We start from the raw sequence: 4,716 nt of genomic DNA, 5'->3' as shown, positions 1-4,716 counted from the left end.
CTGACCGCCGAAGCGGCAGCCACGCTTCTAACCACCCGGAGCCTGCACTTTGGACCGGAATAATGCCTCTGCTCTGGAGGGAAGGAGGGATGTCATTCGGCCCTGATCTGTGCTGATGTTACACACTATAATATGACGTGGGAGGGGGTGGAGGGGGAGATTTCCCATTCATAAAAAATGAAATGAACAAAAGTAGGTGAAGAAGGAGACTGAAAGAACTGAGAAAATGATGCTTCTTTGCTTTTATCCTCCCATTCTCTCTCTCTCTCTCTGCTCTTTATATTTCTGTCTTTTTATACTCCTCTCTCTCTTCCTCTCTATGACAGAGCATGAGACGGTATAGGCCGAGGATAATGTGCCCGAGTGCGTGTGGGTTCTTTCCTTCATGTTTTTCTATCCGAGACTTTTTTTTGGTGAAGATGGATCCTCGTTTTCATCTTTAATCATGCCAAACTCGGGCCCCATTTGTCATGTTTACTCTGCGGGTACAAAGCAAAGGGGTGAACCGCCGCTCTGCCCATTACCCCCCTGCACCCCTCACCCTCCCACCCCACTCACTCACGCACACACGCACGTGTAATAAATGGAACTCTCGTCAAGAGAAGTATTCTCACAAACACATACAAAAACCACACACACCCCTCTATAGTACTCTAACATCAAATATAACCTCCAGTATGATCCAAAATGACACCAGACAGGTTCCTGTCCAGTTGTTATAATTATAACTGTTGGTATTTCTGTTTTGTTTAATGACAAAATATAGCTTTTTAAATTTTAATTATAGTTATTTTTGAATTCAGTGTTAATTGTAAAATGATACTTTATGCTGTTATTGCTGAGAATGACAAGGAGCGTTTATGTGGTCCGTTGATTGTTAATTTTGTGATGTTGTATACAGGGAAACAGACTGACAGGGTGATTAAAGTGAAATAAAGTTAAATTAAGGCATTTTCCACTACAAACAGGGTTTATAAAGCTGCCTGAACAAAGGACACTAATAATTAAACCAAAATCCTGGTACAAATAGTTCAAGAACACAGTATAAACGCAGCACTATACAATGTACTACCTATTACCTCAGTTGTACTGATATATATTTTTATTTTTTTGGTCATCTTATTTTCTCTCTTGCTCGTTTAATGAAGTGACAGCTTTTCGAGCTTTTATATTTTTGAAATTGTGTGACGAGTTATTATAATAATTATTATTACCTGCAATACAAAAAAGCGCTACTCATTTCTTGTATTTGGAAAATTAAAAAAATGTAATTTAATTATAAGCAATTGTTCTGGCCAGGGACATTCAGAAAAAATAAGGAGCCTTTTTTATTGCATGTCTGAATGGTGTTGATTTATTTTTCTATCCTTTCCTCTTTGTCTCTCCTTTCTCCGCACATTAAATGCGCGCACACTTCTTTTTTTCCTCTTTGCTTCTCCTCCTCTTCTCTCTGTTCTGTCACCTTGTGCCACTTTTTAGATATTTTATTCTGCAAGTGTTTTTTTAATTAATGTTATTTTATTTACATTCCAAAGATCCGTTTCTATCGTTATTGATGATGATAATAACAATGATGCTATTGTTGAACATGTGTTACCTCCTCCGATATGTAAGTTGCTCCTTCCTCTTCTTATGCCTCCTTGGTGTCTACCTTCCTATTATTTGTAAATAGTTCATAGAAATTTAAATAAATGGCTAAAAAAGTATCGTTTTCTATCCTTTTCTCTCTCATTTTCTCTCTCTAAATGATTTGTTAAGTTAAACTACAATGTCTAGCCTACTGATAGAGGTTTGGCAGCCTTCATAAAATCGTCCAGTTTTAATTAATAATTAAGTTTTTTTAATGTTTTCTGTTTAACTTAAGATTCCTTTCTCATTTTTGTTTTATAATATAATCATTTCCCTTTTGCTTCCGCAGTAGGTCTGAAAGAGGAGAAACATTTCCTCCTCTCACCCAGGTTTAACGATGGAGGATGTATTTAAAGCGTACATTCACACGCTTCCATGTGCGCACACACAATAAATAATTTCATTTAATTTCACTGTTGGTTTTGCCTACAAACGCACAGCGACCTGTCTTGAGAAATCAGCAGCCTGCGATGATTAATCTGTCCCGGCCGTGAGTGATCTTGGTACATTACGTCCTGTAATCTCGTTTTAAATCACAAACCGTCCCTCCGTTTCACTCTCGTTCTCCCGTTAATTTAACGGCTGCTCAGACGCGCTTGCACCGGCCCGACACAGAGTATGGGACACCCCCTCCCCCCCTTCCTCCTCTGGTTCTGAAGGGAAAAAAAGCATTAAATAGTTTCTCGGTTCGTGGTCTTTTAATGCTTTAATGAGTGTAATTTTTGCACAACAGTTTTTTTCCTCCTCTCGGTGTTTTCTGGAGCGGTGCGGTGCGCGCATGTGTGTTTTATTTTTTATATATTACAAAAAGGGAGCGGGCCGGCGCCATAGCTCAAACCCTGACAACCAAATAGATAATCAACAAGACGAATGGCTTCTTTTGTAAGGCGCGGCTCCCGTATTAATTTTCATTTTCTTTTCTTAGAGCAGGTATCGAAAAATATAGAGCAAGAGGGGGGAGAGCGAGAAAATAGCATTCCTCTCGATGAACTTTAAACAAAAAAAGTGTGCCCCCCAAATTGGTCCGCTCGTATTCCTCGGCCCAGAGAAGATTCCCTATTACTTGTTGGTTGATTTCTCCCTGGGCCTCTTGCCACAGAGACTCCCTCTGCCCATTTATCTGTTTTCTTCCTGTTTATGAAAGGCTCCCCCAGCGCTAAAACCGCCCTCCTATCAAACCGTGCACCTAGATGTGCTCAAACACACACACACACACACACACACACTGTGCCAAAATGGTAAAGCCGTACATATGTGTTGGTGTTTTTAAACCTGCATTTTACTGTTTCAGTCCTGCAAAAATCAATTGAACCGATTTATTTTATTTTTTAGTATTAACAACTCAGCTTCAAATTGACTAGAGCGCGCGTTCGCTCAAGTTTAACATTTTTCCAGAATGTGCATTCATTTCCAGTTGCTGAAAACAAGCCACACGCACACACTTATGTTATTCTTATATGGTGAAAGCTATAAGGTTTAATACCCCCTCCTCCACACATACACACTATCCCTCAGGCGGTGTACCTCTCCTCACATAAGACAATATTTGTGTCCGAATGCCGTAATTTTCGTTACACACCAATTGCCCTATATTGGAGCATCCAACCAAGCACCCCCTCCCAATATTCACTCCCATGCACACCCATATGTGCCTCCACAATAACCCCTAAAGCCCCTGAGCACTTGCAGTCCAAGTTGAAATAAATGAATTTGCGTGCAGGGTGACACCACGCACAATAAAATCCACCAAGGAATCCTTATTCTTTTTTTGGCCTCCTTTATCAGCGGGGCCTTCTGCTGCTTCTGTGAATAGGAGCAGATTTTTGTAAGGATGCCCACCCCCCTTACCCACCCCTCTGAAAAACTTCACCGCCATTATTTTCTGGACAGGACAGAGGAGACGGCACCCCAAGAAAAATGCGAGAATTATACAAGAAAAAATCATTAATCACTTGTTCTTCTTTAAACACTTCTTCTCCTTCTTCTTCTTCTCTATTGTCATCCGGCAGCCACACACAAGACCCCTTCTGCCAGGAGAGAGAGAGAGAGGGCAAAGAACAGAGAGAGAGACAGAGGAGGAGAAAAAGAAGACGTCTTGGAAGACACTTGGAAGACACCCCCCCACCCCCTCCTCCCTCCCTTCCACACACACACACATAAACACTTATACATACACCTCCCCTTCCCACCCATCAGCAAGCTATTTTTTACACCCCACAAGTATCCTACCATAAGAAAAAAAAACTTTTTTCCTCCTCAATGGAAAGAAGAAAACCCTTCCAAAGAAACTCCAACAAACCAGTCAGAGAGCCCTCACTGCGCAGAAGAAGATGGCCCAGAGGTCGCTGAAAGTGGTGCCGTCTAAGGTAAGAAGCCTGGGAACTTCATTTTGTCTCTCCTTTTCTTGTCTTTGGCTCTCTCGCTGCTCTGTGTCTGATGGCTCTGTGGCGTTTTTATGGTTTTATTGCCCCCTGCACATTTGGCGAGGTCAGGCGGAGGGGGCATTTCTGGGCCGTGGAGGCTTTGATTTTAGCATGGGGACTTTTGGAGTTGCGTGTTTGTGTTGGAAGGTGTGTGTGTGTGTGTGTGTGTGTTTGCATGCAGCATATACAGCCACAGATGACGGGCTTGTGTTGTGCTGTTGTCTCCTTAGTTTGTGCAACTGTTTCCGTCCCCCTTTGCTGTAGTGGTGTCACTTCTGCGTTTGTTTGTCACTCACGAGGCCTGCCGCTTCTTGAGCATCTGTTGTGCGTGAAATGTGCTACTGTGCGTCTTTTACGCTGGGTAGTTATGCTAAAACTGTGTATTTTTTTTAATGATTTGTGGGATTCAGCTGAAGGTGTATTTTCGATGTATATGGCCTATATGATGCACTTAACAAACTTAACGCAGTCGCCTATGTATTCTCATATCGAGGAAAATTCAGAAATGTTCTAGCTAATGTATGACAGAATGGCCCATGTGAATAATTCCTGGTTCACCCAGAGCTTATTATGCATTTTGTCTTGGCTGCGTTTCTGTGGTTATAAAGTGTTGTTGTGGTTTAGGCCTATAGCTTTTAATGAGATACTGTTGAATGTGTGTGTG

The 4,716-nt window shown here is 41.6% G+C and overlaps 1 protein-coding gene across 1 annotated transcript in view; it reads left to right on the top strand.

Annotated features, from left to right (window-relative positions):
• The window catches only part of hoxb3a (homeobox B3a), a 47,612-nt gene that overhangs the window by 9,266 nt on the left and 33,630 nt on the right, over positions 1-4,716 (top strand). The window contains 1 exon segment of the mRNA XM_035655662.1: positions 3,639-3,995. The gene's annotated coding sequence lies outside the window, so the exon portion shown is untranslated.

This window comes from Morone saxatilis, unplaced genomic scaffold, assembly GCF_004916995.1.
Source record: "Morone saxatilis isolate NCDOM2014 unplaced genomic scaffold, NCSU_SB_2.0 Contig14, whole genome shotgun sequence".
NCBI classification, from domain to species: Eukaryota; Metazoa; Chordata; class Actinopteri; family Moronidae; genus Morone; species Morone saxatilis.
This window is presented reverse-complemented; position numbering and strand designations above follow the sequence as displayed.